We start from the raw sequence: 17,426 nt of genomic DNA on the forward strand, positions 1-17,426 counted from the left end.
TTCTCAGGCATTTTCAGGAGTTCTCTTGTGTGGGGAGTGAGGCCACTTGATGATGTCACGCCTGTCTTATTTATCTTTAATATATGCTGAGAACTCTTTATTTCCAAATCCGTTCTCAACCCTATTTGTGGAAAATACAGGTACTCAAAATGGAGATAAGTATCACCGTGGTCTGGTCACATACCCTAGTAAGTCATAGCTGTTATTACTTACAGGCTGTCTGGAGCGTTCTCAGGAAGGCTCACGAGGCGCAGGGTAAGCTTCTCTGAAGGTCTGTTGTTTTTCCCAGTGGGTAGGTCCTTCACATCCAACTATCTAGACCAGGGGTCCCCAACCTTTCGGGGCTGCTGAGTGCCCGGGGGCGGGCTGGCCCAGATCATTCTGTGGGCACATATAAATGACCTGGCAGGCGCCGTGGCACCCGCAGGCACCGCCTTGGGGACCACTGATCTAGACCAGTGGTTCCCAATCTTTTTGATACTGGGGACCAGTAAACCCTTTCACAGCGTTGGGAGGACCGGTAACATTTATTTGCATATTCATTAAGCAAAAGATGAATATTCAAATAAATTGTTTCTGGTCCTCCCAAAACCCCCAGTGCCAACTTTAGCAAAGCTTTTGATATAGTCTCCCACAGTATTCTTGCCAGCAAGTTAAGGAAGTATGGATTGGATAAATGGACTGTAAGATGAATAGAAAGCTGGCTAAACTGGGGGGGGGGGTTAGGGGGGGCAGGATTTCCCAAACTTTAAATAGTTGGAACTCCGTTTTTTTCAGTACCTTTTTTTGCAGCCCAAAAGTGTAAATGCATATAAAGTGGATTGAGACAGGACATGTGGGCTCTGGGGTGTGAATGAGGGATTTGGGTGTAGGAAAGAATGAGGAGGTGCAAGCTCTGGGAGGGAATTTGGATGCACGAGGATGTGGAGAAGGGATGCTGGCTCAGGGAGGGGGCTCCAGGCTGGGGAGTGTTGGGCTCAGGTGGAGGATTGTGGTGCTGCCACCCTGGAGTGGCAGTGCCCCATAACCCCTAGGGGCACACAGGCTAGTGGATGTGAGGGTTTAGGAGTTTGGGTTGGGCTATGTGAGGGGCTCAGGGCAGAGAAGTTAGGAGTATGATGGGCTCAGGACACAGATTTAAAGTGTGTGAATGGTGCAAGAGTGTGTGGCAGAAGATTGAGGATATGCAGGAGTTGGGGATGAGAGAGGCTCAGGACGGGGTTCCAGTGTATGATAGGCTCAGATTTGGAGTTGGGGTGGGGAGTATAGGAGTGTTATGATGCTATGGCCAGATGATGACTTGGCCCCAATTGAGGGTTTGTTGGCCAGGCTTCATTTTTAAATAAAATATTGTCAAACGCAAAAGGTTTCAGCATTGTCTTTATTTATGAGAAGGGTGGGTAACCTGTTTTGAGTCAGGGGTTACTGGCCCACAGAAAAGTCAGTTGGGGCCACACAAGTGAGATACAAAAACACAACTCCTCAAACCTCACTAATGTGGCCCCAGCTGTGCTTGTGGATGCTGGGACAGGGTTCTGGGGCAGGAGATACTCTGCCCCAGCACCCACCAGCACCCTATGTGAGGGGGGGAAGGGACAGGGACTGATACCTGGGTATCCTGCAGCTGCACGCCAGTGCCCAGGAAGTGTGCGGGCTGCTCCCCTGTCCCCCAAACAGTGGTGCGGTACCTGAAACACTGGTGCATCGCACACCTGATGCCTTCCTGCGCGGGGAGAGGGGAAGTCCCGGACCACGTCAGCCCCAACTGCTGGGGCAGTGCGTGCCTTGCTCCTCCGCACCCCACGGCAGCGCGTGCCGCATGAGCGACTGAAGTTTGCTCAGTCCCAGATCCCCACTCCCACCCCAGTGCGTGATAGACCGGCATTTTAGGTACCGCACTGGCTGTTGGGGTACGGGAGAGAGCAGCCCGCGCACTTCTGGGACCTGGCACGCAGCTGCAGACCTGCCTTCCAACCGCACAGGAAGCCCGTGCCACCTCTGTGGTCCCTGGAGGTAGCATCAGTGCGGCCGCCCTGCCTCCTGGCCCCAGTCACGTCCGCTTTATCGGCCGGTGCTGGCTCCTGTTCTGCATCGGTGCACCTGGCCTTCTCCCTGGATCCTAGCACCTGCTGGATCTAGCCCTGCCGCCCGGAAGCATGCCTGGAAGAGACACCGTAGGTGGCGGGCTCTCTCCCAAGACTTGTGCACACAAATTTTTCTGAGGACTGTTTTTTTTTTTTCTCCTAAGTACCAGTACTGGGCTGCGGACCACACATTTGGGAAACGCTGATCTATACTACAAACCTCTTGCCTCGTGGGTGTCATGCAGGTGTAACTGCATTTGAAATACAGATACATTAGTTAATATTCATAACTTTAGCTACAAAAAGATACATGCATACAACAAGAATAATCATGTTCAGCAAATCATAACTTTTCTAAAGATCTCTTACATGACCCATCTAGTACAAAATGCATCAAGATTGCCATAATTTTATCATAAATATTAAGATGAATATAGTGTGTGCTGACTGTGTTCTCTCCATATGGTCTCAGACCAAGTCCAGGTTAGTTCTTCAGACCTTTGTTCTGGGAGCGAATACAGTGTCCTTTCAACTGCAGCATAGAATTGTAGTACTGGTAGAGCGAGAAGTCCTTCTAATCCAGTCCCCTTTGCTCAAGGCAGAACTAAGTATTGTGTTAAGCACTGTATTAAGAATGTTCACATAGGTCTGCCCAATATAAAAGAGATCCATAAAAAGATAGAGTATTCTTTCAAAGGAGTCTATTCAGGGAAAAAAATTAGTCTCTTCCAAGTAAGTCTGTTTTGGAGGATTCTTGTCCCATGCTGGGTACCCTGTGCTGTGGCTCCACACGTTGCTGGTATGGACCTCATGCTCCAGGCTCTTTTAAGAATAGGGGCACCCAACTTGCTTCAATTATGAGACTTTCTGGATCACAGAAGCAGAACTAATCACTCTTAAAAATGGTACCTGCAAATTCTTTAGTACCATCTGTACCTATGTTGGCCTCCAAGATGTTGTCTTTACTATGTAAAAACTGTGTGTGTGTCATATAGTCTTGGGTGACCCCAAAGATATCCTCATTGGTATGGTCTGTATGTACCAGGAAATGCCTGCTGGAGCGTTTCATGTCCAGAGCCCTGCAAATCCGTGGATATTGGATTTATATCTACAGATGTGGGTTCGGGCATCCGCAGATCACTTTTGCAGATATTGGTGCAGATGCAAATTTTTATATCTAGATCCTTGTAAATTTGTGAATGTGATTCATTTTTGCTTCTGTAGATGTTAATATAAATTTTGTATACACACACGGCTCTCTTTGTGTCCTTAATATTGACCATGAAATGTGGCCTTGCACGTCAAACTTGCCAGGTATATCAGTTCAGATATTCTAGAGATCGACTTGTTTCAGATAAATCAGTCTCCCCCTTGCTAGTGGGTACAAAAAGAATCCTGACACGAGTACATCATTGAGATGGCACTTTTCCGTGGTGCCACTTGACTCTCCAGCACTTTTGGAGTGTGGTAGGGCTCCCCTTTTGATGAAGAATTGTTCTGACTCACTTTTTTTGTAACTGAGAGGTAGCTGTGTTAGTCTGATCTTGGTAAAACAAGAAAAGCAGTCATGTAGCACTTTAAAGACTATAAAGATAGTTTATTAGGTGATGAATTTTTGTGGGGTAGACCTACTTCTTCAGATCATATTCTGAAAGAGAATTGGCATGACTGTTATATAGAGGGATACAGTGAAAATTACAAACTGACAAATCAGCTACATAGAACAGAAGATGCGGGGGGAAGTGACAAGGAAGGAGGAAATTGCTTACTGTAAAAGTCAATTAAGTGGCTAATCTGGGGTCACTGTGCATATAAAAAAGTGGGGAGGCTGTTTTTGTAATGTGTAAAATAATTATAAGCTCAATTAAGGCCCATCTGCAATGTGTTGAATTTTAGCATAAATAAAAGTTCTGAGGTCTCCCTCCGTAATCTGGTGTTAAAGTCTCTTTATTGTAAGATGCATGTTATCAGGCTTTAAGGGAATGGCCAATTTGATTGAAATGCTGTCTGACAGGTTTGTGTATGTGGAGATTTCTGATATCAGATCTGTGAGCATCTTTGGCAAAATGATTGACCAGTTTGTCCAATATACATTGCAGAGGGGCATTGCTGGCACATGATGGCGTATATCACATTGCTGGATATACAGGAATATGAGCCCTTGATGGTATAACTGACATGGTTAGGTCCAATGATGGTGTCTCCAGAGTAAATATATGGACAAAGCTGGCAACGGGGTTGTTGTAAGAGAAAGCTCCAAGGTTAGTTTTAATGTGCTATGCCCTGTGATTAATGAGAATCTTCCTGAGGTTAGCTGGTTGTCTATAGGGTACAGATCTGTCACCCAGAGCCTCTCTCCTGTTTTGGTTCATGATTTTCCTTCTTACCAGATTAAGGAAATGCTTCCTCCAGTCTTTGAAGAAAAGGAGGCATTACTAGCTTGTGTGACTACAACCTATATTCCAGCACCAGTGAATGCCTCCCTTTGTGTCCTGTGGGTCCCCTGTATGGCCATACTGAGATTCTTGGGTGCCATCTTGTCAACAATTTTTTGTAGGTAGCTACAGTAACTCATTTAACGTCCAGATTAATGTTTCTTCATCACATTGCGTGTCCTATTAGAGCACATGCTAATGTAAAGTTGCGCAATGCTCCCTTATAATATTATTCCTTTCCTGCTGCTGGAGCCCCAGGAATGAGGCAGGCAGGTGGCCTGGGAAGTGGCTCAAGGTGCCTTGTGCTGCATGCGCCCCACACGCTGCATGTTGAGTAGCCCTGCTCTACAGAGAGGGTTGTCACGATTTCTGTGTTTGGGTAAACAAGCCCTTTGTGAAGAGGTGAGATGTTTTGACTGTTTCAAGGGATTTGTTTTTCTGTCTTTGGGCTGCACATTGCTTAGACCTGAATTGAGTTAGCTGTGACAATAAGTCAGAGTAACTCAGAAGTACAAAGTGAAACCTGTGCGAAAGACTCTGTCCTCAGAGAGAGAATGCTGCTGTAAAAAGAAGTCAATTCAAAGTCTTTCCAGTTTTCTTCAAAGATGGCCTCTATCAAGCAGTAGGGCTTTTACTAATTGGTCCCTTATGTTTTTGAAGGATGACTAAATGTTAACTGTGTTGACTTAGGTAGAAGTGGTCTATTTGGCAATTATTAGATATTATTGACATTGCCATTGCCATCATAATATTGATATATATGTAAAGCTACTGAGAAATGTATAAAGTAACCCAGCTCCATTGATCTCCATGGGCAATGTACCTTTCAAGCAGTGGTGGTGGGGGTTAGTGACATGGTCTTCTCCACCCTGTAATTGTCATGGTTAGTTCACTATTGTCATTCTGGCCTGTGGAAACAGAGGACATTTGATAATTTTTTCAGTAACTTCAAAAAATGCCATGGCAGTACATATCATTAGGGATGTAAATTCCCATTAATCAGTTAACCAGTTAATGTTGGGTCATACTGGGGCTGTGCTGGTGAGCAGCCCCATGTCCACAGCAAACTGGACTCCCACAGAGAGAGGTTGCTCTGGACACTGGGGCAATCAATTCCTGCCTGTGGAATTGATCCTCCACAGATGGGGTCTGATCTGGAAGTTGTCCCATGAAATTGTGGGATAGTTCTGGATGACTCCCAGGCTCTGAGTCAAATGGAACTGCATCTACACTTCAGAGTAATAGGTCTTGGATCCTGGATCTCATCTTGAATTGATGTTGGACCCCTAGCACTGCAGTGTCTTGGGACCCTAGTTCTGGGGCCTGGGTTAATGCAATTGCATTATAGTTGAATGGTGGGCTCCTATGGGGCTCAAACCCATTCCTATGGGTGGGAGGAGTTCTTAGAGGGTGTGTGTGTCACATGATACCCTTTACTTCCGGTCATGTGTCCATCATGACGCTGGAAGTACTACCCCCCAGGGGTGGGACTTCCTGTGGCAGATGGGCACGGCCTATGGCCATGTTTCTCAAACTGTGGGTCCTGACCCCTCGGAGGATTGTGAGCAACGTGGGGGGGGGGGGGTCGCTGTATCATGTAGTTTGAGAACCCCTGGCCTAAGGGGTCGGGAGGATGGCTAACAGGATCAGGGGCATGGCTAATGTGTCCCTATTTTTGGTTCAGAAAAAATGGTCACCATACCTGAAAAGTATGCAGCTGTAATTCAGCTGCCCCTCCCCCTACCTTGAAGCTACCTCCTGCTTGCTGTGAGGACTGGGGGAAGGAGAGAGGTGCTGATGTCAGGATGTCCTCTCTTCCATTGAGCGCCCCCCCCCCCCACCTTCTATCCCATCTCCACAAAGCAGGATATAACAGCTACAGCAGTGGTCCCCAATGCAGTGCCCACGGGCGCCATGGCGCCTGCCGGGGCATTTATGTGCGCCCACCAAAACATCTGGGCTGGCCCCGTCCCCTGCCTGTGGCACATGCGTGGTGCCGGCCCCGGGCGCATGGTGCATGGGTGGCCCCTGCCCTGGGCCCGCTGCTGATGCACGGTGCCGGCGCAGGGTGTGTGGGTGGCTCCTGCTCCGGGCGTGCAGCACATGCGCGGTCCTGCCCCCGGACGCCCAATAGCCACGAAAGGTTGGGGACCACTGAGCTACAGAGTCTTGTGTCTGGGCAATGCAGGTCACATATGCATGGTTATGCACACTGCATATGTGTCTGTCTTATCCTCCACTGCCTTTGGTACTTTGCAGCAGTGCATGCACCTTCTGGAGGAGAGAGTGGTGCACTCCAGTGGGATAGTGTGGGTTTATCAGTTTCTGCAGGGAAGTGTGTGCTGCCATGTCTGTTGTTTCCTCTCTCCTGCCTCAGTCCATGCGGCTTTGTAGAGTGGTGAAGCTATATTAACAGCAATGTGTTAACTCTTAACGAGCTGAATGCTGGTTCATCAGTTAGTAGCAAGACATTTCCTGACAAATATTCCCCCCCAGACTCTACCACCTCAACTTAGTTTCATAATCATTGCTGTGTACAGTATTAAATTGTTTGTTCAAAACTTGTACAGTATATGTATATATTCTCTTTGGCCGCTGGAAAAAAAATTCCCTGGAACCTAATCTCCCTAATTACCCTAATTTTTATGGGGAAATTGGATTCGCTTAACATAGTTTCACTGAAAGTAACACTTTTTTGGGAACATAATTACAACATTAAACGAGGAGTTACTTGTAGTCTGTTTTGTGGGGACTACAGAACTAGTAATTCTCTTAGCTTGTCTAACTCCCCCTACCTCCCACAGATTCAAGACTCCTTTGAAGAACAAAAAACCAGAGCAGAAAAGGACGGTATACTGCAGATGAATATTTCTTCTCCCTAGGTAATGCATTTGTGCCTCCTCCATCTTCTATAGCTGATGTTCTCCAAGAATTTCTGAAGCTAATTAAAAGTTGACCTCATGAATTCTTATCAGTTATTTGACTATTTTATAGTCTCCAGGGGTGGGGCTGGCAGCCAGTGCACTCCAGACCCACTCCTGAGAAGCTCCCCGCCACTCTGCATTGCTGCCTCTGTATCAGAGGAAGCAGCGTGGGGTGGCAACGGTGCCTCGCCAGAGCGGGGGGCTGAGTTCCTGGACCCAGCATGAGTCAAAACTGAGCCAGGTTGTTTGCTCACCTGGCTCCTAATACACTTTAAATGCAGCGCTGCAGTGGGGATATCCCAGTCCAGACTGAGTCGGGCTGCTGGCAAGCCTGCTTAAAAATGTACTGGCAAGGAGTGGGGGAGAAATGCATGTAGTCTATAGTATTAACCAATAAACTTTTGCTTATTGGTTAATGGTTACTCGACTACACTATTACATCCCTAGTAAGCCCTGACTGAGCTGCTCCACTGGTCTTTATACTGGTCCTCCAGCTGGATTATGCTCAGCAGGACTGTGGGGGTAGGTGTGTCTCAGCCAGATAGCCCTGGTTGACTGTCAGGCCCAGTTCAGGGTTTGTACATCCCGTTACAGGCTATTTCGCAAAGCAAATCTTTCATGTTTTAATGTGTCAGAATCATTACCAGTTTTGAGTTCCCATTGCCAACTCAGTTTTTTTTTTCCAAAGGCACTAGAGACTACAGTTTATGCAGTTACCCTCACACATTTGGAGGAATTTTCGTATTTTGACCACTGGCTATTCAAGGGTCAATCCCACAGGCTCTCTCTCTAACTCTGTTCCTGTTTTGGAAGTTAGGGCTCCATCTCAACATTGAGAAATCTAATTTAACCCTGATGCAGCTGATTGAGTTTATAGGGGCCTTCTTAGATGCTATATCATCCAAGGTTTACCCTTCTACTTGTCAGATTCTTGAAATTAACAGGTTTAATCTCAGGCATTCAGATCAGTCCACAGACTTCTAAAGGAAATTTATCTTTAACAGCTCAGAAAAATGGCAGCATGTATCTTTGCAACAATTCATGCCAGACTACACGTTCAGTGTTTCCAGGCCTGGCTCAGGACTGTTTATGCTGCGAACAAACTGGTGTCTGTCCCTTATCAAGTATGAGATTCTCTCAATTGGTCAGAAGGCTTAGACCATGTCTGTGTGGCAATTCCATTAATTCTATCTTTTCTGCTCATCACCATGATGACAAATGTATTCCTCATACGCTTGGGAGTGAATTTGTGGCCTTATACATCTCAAGGCAAATGGTTGGACCAAGAGTCATGATTGCACATCGGCTTCCTTGAGAAATGCCTAAATCTGTTTTCTACTCTTTTAATCAGAAACAAGTCCATAAAATCTTTGAGAGCGTAGCAGCCTTGTTCTATTTCAGTTGACAAGGAAGGGCTAGAGCTTCTCTTTGGGCTGAAGCGGTAAAGCTCTCGAACTGGTGCTTTACTCTGCATTAGGATACAATTGACTACCTTGCAAGGGAACAGAATCCAGTGTCTGACAGCTTCAGCAAATACTTCTCCCAAGACTGTGCATGGCAATTGGGCTCATACTCTTGAATGTTTCTGGGGAGACTTCTTGTTGGTATTAGTGGCAAAGAGGTCTGTTTCCAGAAGTGCAAATGTTTGGGTGGGGCATTAGGCTTTCTCACTGAGAGATCCATTTCTTGTTCTACAGCTAAGAGCTGCTCTGTATGCTTGTCCTTTGCTTACCATAGGCAGAATCAGGGGCATCAAAGTCAGGTATGAGAGAGGCAAAATCATAATAATAGTTCACACATACCCAAGACTGACCCGATATCCTTATGATTCATATAGCTGTTTGGCAGGCAGTCACTCTCCCATCCCTTCCTCATCTCCTGTCTTAGGATGTCATTAGGGGTACGTCTAGATTACATGGCTCCATTGACGGAGCCATGTAAAGTAGTTTACTCGGCATAGTCAATGAAGTGGGGAATTAAGTAATCCCTGCTTCATTAAAACAAAAATGGCCACCATGCTGTGCCAACAGTCAGCTGATTCGGCACAGCGCAGCTATCTAGACACGGCGCAGTCGACAAGGGAAGCCTTTATCGACCGCTCCGGTATGCCTTGTGAAACTAGGTTTACCAGAGCGGTCAACACAGGCTTCCCTTGTCGACCGTGCTGTGTCTGGACTGCGGCACTGTGCCGGATCAGCTGATTGTTGGCAAAGCGTGGCGGCCATTTTTATTTTAATGACGCGGGGATTATTTAAATCCCCACTTCATTGACTATGCCGAGTAAACTACTTTACAAGGCTCCATCAACGGAGCCATGTAGTCTAGATGTACCGTTGGATATTTCACCTCAACCTGAGAATCTTTCTTTGTCTTTCTTTGAGGGGGGGATATGATAGAAGTATATAAAATCATGAGTGGTGTGGAGAGGGTGAATAAAGAAAAGTTATTCATTAGTTCCCATAATATAAGGACTAGAGGACACCAAATGAAATTAATTGGTAGCAGGTTTATAACTAATAAAAGGAAGTTCTTCTTCACACAGGAGAAAGTGGAACTGAGGAAGTGGGTCTGGCCCACGAAAGCTCATCATCTAATAAACCATCTTGTTAGTCTTTAAAGTGCTACATTGTCCTGCATTTTGCTTCAGCTACCCCAGACTAACAAGGCTACATTTCTATCACTCTTCTTCACACAGCGCATAGTCAGCCTGTGGAACTCCTTGCCAGAGGAGGCTGTGAAGGCTAGAACTATAATAGAGAAGCTAGATGAATTCATGGAGGTTAGGTCCATAAAAGGCTATTAGCCAGGGGGTAGGAATGGTGTCCCTGGCCTCTCTTAGAGGCTGGAGGTGGATGACAGGAGACAAATCGTTTGATCATTGTCTTCGGTCCACCCCCTCTGGGGCACTTGGCACTGGCCACTGTCGGCAGACAGGCTGCTGGGCTAGATGGACCTTTGATCATTCTTATGTTCAAAGCTTGATTTCTCTTTGGTTTATGGGAATTGAGACTTACTGTTTTGAGAAGACTCAACAGGTATTAAAAAGTGGATATGTACATGGGTGGGATTTGTCTGTTAATCTTTTGGTATCTGGGTTTTCTGTTGGAAAAAATGTGATCTGGCATGGAAGGAATTGGGTGACTTCCTTTACAGTGTTCTTTGTTGGCGGTCTTATTCACATGGTCAGCTATTGTTGGTGTTGTGTATATATCTCTGGACCTTGTAATGACGTTGGACACCAGGAGCTGCCTCATGACTGGCTTTAGTGCTGGCTGACTCCACATGCTCTTAGCACTGGCTTATTGTTTGGTTCCCGTGTGCCTAAGGCTCAGATGATCAGGGCATGGATGTGGACCTCATAGCCCTGGGGTCTTGAGGTCAGCCAGCAAGGTATATTGCTCAATCTTCCAAGACAGGGGTCCTATGAGGCATATTAGTCTCCATTACAGGGATGGCAGAGTTGATATCGATCTTCTCCAGGAATGACTTTGGCCAACCATTGTTGGATCATGTTATGGCATAGTTGTCAGGTTCTCGCGTGGCCACAGTATAGGATGTGGAGCAGCATCTTGTTGGTGTAGCGTCACTTCTTTGAAGTGCTCGTCCCTGTTCCCATGGCTCTGTTGAGTGGTACACAGTTGAGCTGTGCCTGCTGAATGAGCCACCACTCAGCGAATCGGGTGAAGATGCTTCTGGGGAGGAAATGGTTGCTGGTGTCTGACTTGCTGGTTAACTCAAACACCAAGCCTGTCTGGCTTCTGCTTAAGGTTGTCCGCATAGTGTCAGCGGATGGCGTCCTTCAGGATCCTTTCCAGCATTGCTCTGTGAGTTGAATGGTGTGGTCTGAGTTCTTTAAGTGGGGTACCATGAGTCCCAGCTCCTGGCACTGCATGCAACACATCCAGCAGCATCCAATCTTCTAGACATCGCAAAGCATTGTCGGTATGGGATTAGAATGATGACTGGTCTTTCCCGAACTCAGCCTCCAGATATCCATTGAGATAAGTGGCAATGTCCTGCTTGAAAGGGGTCCTGGCGATGCATTTCCTGACTACGCCCCACATAGTGCTCTCTTCAATGCTCCTCATCATTTGATCTAGGCATGTCAGGAAGCAGAAGGCATGGGTGATCACTGTGATGTTGCACATTCGAGGAACATGGGTGTCACTCTGCTTGTGCAAGACATGGATGATGATGGTGCTGCTAGTCTTCAGGGGAAGGAAGAACCATTTCCTCACCAGCTGCCTGATGATGCTGTCTACCTTGTTCAGAGGAACCTTGGCCAAGGCCGGTCCCCTGATGACAAGGGAGATAGGAGGGAGGTTAAGGAAGGTATTGAAAACACTGATTCTTTGCCGGGGATAAATGGGGAGGAATTGATGCTGGCAGTCTCATGCAGGATCTCTGTAACGGTATCTTCAGTGTTCTGCTAGATACGGACCCTGGGGGTGTGTGCCCAGGTGCTGGTATATCTGCCCCTCCTTGAGGGAGGCCATCGATTTTCTTGGTTCATTAACTGTCACCTGGACAAGATCCCTGATGACGTTGTTTTGAAGGGAGGTGCACTTCTTGATGTTGAAGCGGAAGCCCATCCACTCAGTGACTTAGCTGGAAAAGTCAAGTTTATGCTACAGGCTGTCTGAGCTGTGGGTGACCAGGACCAGACTATGTCAGTCAGGATGTGGATTCTATTGCAAGCTGGATATGGTGGGGCTGAGAGGGCAGCCCTACTTTTTCATGCCACAGTGGATAGGGCTGTGATGGGTTAACTGTGCAACCTATAAAATGTTTGTTGATAATTTTCTTTCATTGCTTACATCCCTAATCATGATGAGTCCCTTGTCTTTACATATAAACAGGGCTCCCCTGATGTTGGTTTAATCTTTTGGATTTCCTTTCATGTTGATTTCACAATCTTCTATTTTGGGTGGGGATCAATGTGCAAATAGACATACACTGAAACATGCAGTGTGTAAATGACCAGACAGGGAGATAGGTGTCTTATCTCCTGGCTGACAGGAATGTTTTTGAGGTGTGCCTTAACCCCAAAACATTAAGGACATAGTTTTCAGTATAAAGAACTTCTTAAATATTATCCATCATACATACATTTCACAGTGATTCAGATGACCAGTAGGCTACTTTGTTTTCAGTAGAGAGCTCACATGCATAGCTGTTTAATGTAGCATATATCTGACCCAGGGAAGCATTCAGCCAGTTGTTGTCATAGGGTCCTCTGATTCACACTGGTGTTGCTAAATGAAATATTGAGCAGTGGCACAGCTGCTTTCAGCCAGGATAGTCTGTCTTCCCTGAGTTAAAACAAGTGTACAAAGTTGTAGAAGACTGTCAGTCTTGGTGTGGAAGAAAAGACAATGTTGTTGGTTGCCCAGTTATTCACAGTTTAGTGGAGAGATGTTTATTTCTAATTATCTCCACAAATTTAAGTGTCATCAAGTAACTTTCAGTTCCACTACATCGTCTTTGTTCACTCACCAGGATGCGTTGGTGGTAATGTGCCCAAATAACTTTGGAGTGCACTAGTCTAAACAGGTGGTCATGCCATTTTGTGGTCATAGCTTTGGGCTCCATTGGCAAAGAATGCTAATATAACACTGTCAGCTGAACCCAGTTACAAGAACTGATTGCCGGAAAGCCTCAGACTATTTTTTCTTGAAGCACAACCTGTAAGTGGAAAGCAAAATGGTAAGTCCTCCATATGGATCTTTTCTACTTATACTGGACAAACGTTTCACTTTTTGTAAACTTTAAACTGTGGTTTCATTCAGCTTGTACTGAGAATTACTGACTTTCCTTATAAACAATTGATCCTGAACATCTGCCACCATAGTATGAATTCACTTAGATGATTACATGGTTGTAGTGGAGAATTGACTTGGCCTAACCTGGCAACAGCAGCAGCTCCCAGCACAGCATTAACACCATCCAGCACATGGACTACAATCAGTTTCCCCATTCTGAGGTTTGGTGTCACTTCAAGTAAAAATGTTGCCAAGTACGATGATCAGATGGCTTTTATGTTTCAGTATTGCTGTTTGTTAAAATAGTGTTTTAATTTTTAAATTTATAAGCTTTTTCATGAAGAATTCAGTGGGTTTCTTTTTTCAACATTGATGATCTCAAAATTGCTCACTACTTCCTCTGTTTTAATGTGAATGTTCTTGAATCCTTTGTCAGCTACTGCAACAACTTGTTTGAAATATTGTGGTAGCTGAGAAGCATTTAAGGGTGTGTTTTGGTTTGAATCTGCTAGGGAGGCGAGTCAAGCTCAAGAGGTGGATTCAGAGAAGAGGGTAGAAGGGAAGAGCAGTTAGTTGTGAATGTTCTGCTATTTGGCTTTGCAAGTAATGTCTGCATTGTATAATCTCATTTCTCCTTTGTGTGGATGGAGTGAGAGGTAACTGCAGGGCAGGAAGACAAAACAAAAATAAAAATGTTTGGTGCCTAGATGCAGTAAAATGGCAAATGTCATGGCAGATGCACTAAACTCTTCAATATACTGGAACAATTCTGTTTGTGGCTGTAGAATCAAAGTTAACAGACCTCCAGATGAATGGGACAAGCTGACTTTCGATTCTTGGACTGACTGCAGAATCAGGCAGGCATTGTTGCATTGGTTGATAGTTCATGTTTTTCCTTGCTTTTTTTGTAACCATAAAGTCTATAAATATAACTTTTTACACACACACCCCCTTTAAAAAAAAGATGTTGTAACCTTCACCATAGGCAGCTGACCCCCACAGGTTGAGAAACACCTTTTCTAGCACATAGCTATAATATACTGTGGAGAGATATGACAGATTTGTCCTGATTCCTGCTGCTAGTCACTCTCAGATGTTGGGGGTGGGGAGAAGAATCGAGTGACTTTCTTCAGAGTTGACCTTGCTGGTGTTGTGGGTACCTATCCTCTGGGGTAGAGGACATACATACCTGGTGATTGCTCTGTCATATGGTCACCAGGAAATCTCTGTTAAACCTCAGTGTGACTGAGCTTAAAGAAGTGAAGCTGCCCTGCTACTCTGGAAAACCAGTGGGTGCTAAAAAGAAAGGAAAATGTGGTTGCGTGATATCTTTATATTTAAGAGATTGGTTGTGAAAGCTCTGAACTTGACTGAGCAGAATGCCACCTAAATGTCTTCCAAATCATTTCACCCTTGATCTGAATATTCAGTCTGCTGGCAGGCTGGCTAAGAGATCTCTTTATCTTGGGTGCCTCTCCTGTTCCCACAGAACTTTGAGAGACTCTGGGAAAACTGGAGGACATCACAGACCTCCTTGTCTCATCTAGGACTCATCGGGCATTTCCGGTTTTGTTGCTAAGATAGTACTTGTAGGGCCATTATTTTTTCTTTTCTGTTGTGGAACACTTCCTAATGTATATATTGTCTTTTATATTCTTTATCCATGTTCCTTTGGGTTGTGAGCAGATTACCCTCAGGTTGTTACTCTGGCCACAATACTCCTAGGTGCTGACTTGAACCATCCGAGAAGAAGAAAATGTCTCATCCTTAAACCCCGTCTCTTGGTATAGTTGCTCTTGAAGTTGTCATTTAAACTCAATAGAGCAGTGGTGGGCAAATACCAGTCCATGGGCCAGATCCAGTCTTCCAGGTTTATTCCCTGATGGGCTCCCACCGCTATATTTACCTGCATGGCCCAGGTACCAGTGATTGCAGCTCCTGTTGGCTGCGGACTGCTGTTCTTGGCCAATGGGAATGGCAGGAATCAGTGGCCCAGTCTGCATCACTCCCTTTGGCTGTGAACGTAGGGATGAGCACCTTTCTTCATTGAGTAATCATGTAGTTGATAAAAATTTTATTTACTACACAATTAGTGAAATACCCGCTTCTTAACATCCCTAGTGAACAGTGGTCTGTGGACAACCGCAGTTACAATTACTAGTACCTGTGGCTGTGCAGGTAAATATAGCAGTGAGGGCCCGGACAGGGGCTAATCCTTGTGAATCTCCAGCATGTTGCCCATCCTGGTATAGAGGACTGACATATGGGAAGAAGTTGCCCTATCTGGCAAATCATAGTAAATTAGCGATCTACATCTTCTGAAGTCTAGAAAAACTATTAGTTGGCTCCTATTACCATGCCTGGGAAATGATCAGTGGCTTCTGCTCCTCCTTTATTTTGAATGTTGGCTAGGAAGGGTCCATAGGCCCCAGAGCAACAACAGTAAACCTACTTTGACTCATTCTTCTGCCTTTCTCCTCGTAAATGTTTTGGCCTAAAAGGCTATTTAGAAGCAGTATGTAGGGTATAGATATACCTCTTCAATGGGTAACCTATTGTTTCCTAGCAATGTGCAAGGGTCTTTCCCTGTCTTCAGTTGCTTCCTGGCATTAGGGAGTAAGCTCCCACTCTTTCTGTTCCCTTTTTCCTTTTGCTGCTTAGGAGCGGATATAGGGCGGGGTGAGCGGGGTGTCCGCCCCGGGCCCCATGCTTCAAAAAGCCCCACTCATGTGCTGTGGCAAAGGGGGGGGGGGCGCCATGAAATTGTGCTGCCCTGGGCCCCGCAAAATGGTCATCTTGCCCCTGTTGCGGCTGTTACTTGGTAGAATTGTGAAGCAGCCTGGATAATTAAGGGGGTTGCCTCTGGTACTGTGGTATTACCATTGGGGATGTAGGATCCTGTTTAAAATGTTAATTGGTTAAACCTTAAGTTTAACTGGGTGGCCACATGGTGGATCCAGCTGGGCAGAAGGGGAAAGCCCAGCCGGGCTGCTGGTTAACTGCTTACCCAGTAAGCATCACCTGGTTGTCATTGCCAGGTAACTCTTTACGTCCCTAATTGCTATCTTCCACAGCTTCTCTCTCCCTGATTCAATGGAAGAAAATGCTCTTACAGCCCACAAATTTAACATTCACTGTGATTCTGTGCCACAGGTAAGTATGCTGTTCCTGAGCATAGGGAAGAGCATGAATGGGTGTAGCTTTGAGAGCATTTTGAGTAATATCATGTTAGTGCATGAGTCAAAAAACTGTGATATTAAAAAATACAGAAACATTTTGAAGGAGTTTTTTTATAGTTATTTTTTTAGCTACTTTCAACTACAGTGACTACAAAATCTTCAGGTAGATTTTTTTTCCCCAGATTAACCATGTGCCTTTAATACTTTACATTCATTTGAGTTTATTTGCTACCAATTCCTTAGATTTCTGGTATAATGTATAGTACTTAATTAAAAGGTGACTTTTAAAGATGTACAAATGTATTATGCTAGCTGAGTGATTATCAAGAAACAAAAAATAGTTTGTCAGATTTGTTTATAGGTAGTAGACCAGTCTTTTCAACCCTTCCACAATGATTGAAGCTTCCCCTTGGCCAGAAAGTCCTATCCTAGATGAGGAATAAGAGTCCAAGTTAGTTTAAAACTCAACATGTTTATTGGGCTCTGAAGAATCCATTTTGAATTAGTGACCTCTTTTGTGGTATTATAATCTGAGAAATTTGCCTCCCTCATCCCACACCACTTTTAGTTCCTGGAGAAATTAAGGCATGTTTCCTCCAGGAAATAGAATAGTCCTACAGAAGCCATTAATATAATACAAGTGCCCTCCCCCAAGTACTTAAACTTCAATAAGGCCTCCCAAGGATATAGCAGGAAGTTGCCATATCTGTCACAATGTGAAGATTTAAAACAGACATTTACTTGCTTGTAAGGAATCTTAATGGCAAACATTTGTAACTTGTTGCCTCAATAATCAGTGCGCGCTTTGTTTTGTTTGTCTTTAAGCTAGCCCATATCTAATGTAGACATTTTCTTGAGTGATTTAATGGATGTTACTTCCACTAGGGATGTAACATCCCTTGTTACAAATAAAGTAGTTAAGTACCCACATGAATTCTTATTGGTTACATGACTATTCTATAGTTCCTGGTGCAGAGCTGGTAGCTAGTGTGCTCTGGCCCCACTCCTGGGAAGCCCTGTGCCACCTCGTGCTGCTGCTTTT

General features: G+C 45.2%; 1 protein-coding gene across 4 annotated transcripts in view; it reads left to right on the forward strand.

Annotated features, from left to right (window-relative positions):
* ANKRD28 (ankyrin repeat domain 28) overlaps nucleotides 1–17,426 on the forward strand; it is a 243,318-nt gene that overhangs the window by 17,342 nt on the left and 208,550 nt on the right. The window contains exon 2 of one of the 4 annotated variants that reach the window (XM_075922126.2): nucleotides 7,324–7,401. The exons of the other annotated variants lie outside the window; for them this stretch is intronic. The gene's annotated coding sequence lies outside the window, so the exon portion shown is untranslated. The remainder of the gene's footprint in view (nucleotides 1–7,323; nucleotides 7,402–17,426) is intronic. 4 annotated transcript variants of the gene reach the window in all.

The sequence above is a fragment of the Pelodiscus sinensis genome, chromosome 2, assembly GCF_052426305.1.
Source record: "Pelodiscus sinensis isolate ZL-2025 chromosome 2, ASM5242630v1, whole genome shotgun sequence".
Taxonomy (NCBI): domain Eukaryota; kingdom Metazoa; phylum Chordata; order Testudines; family Trionychidae; genus Pelodiscus; species Pelodiscus sinensis.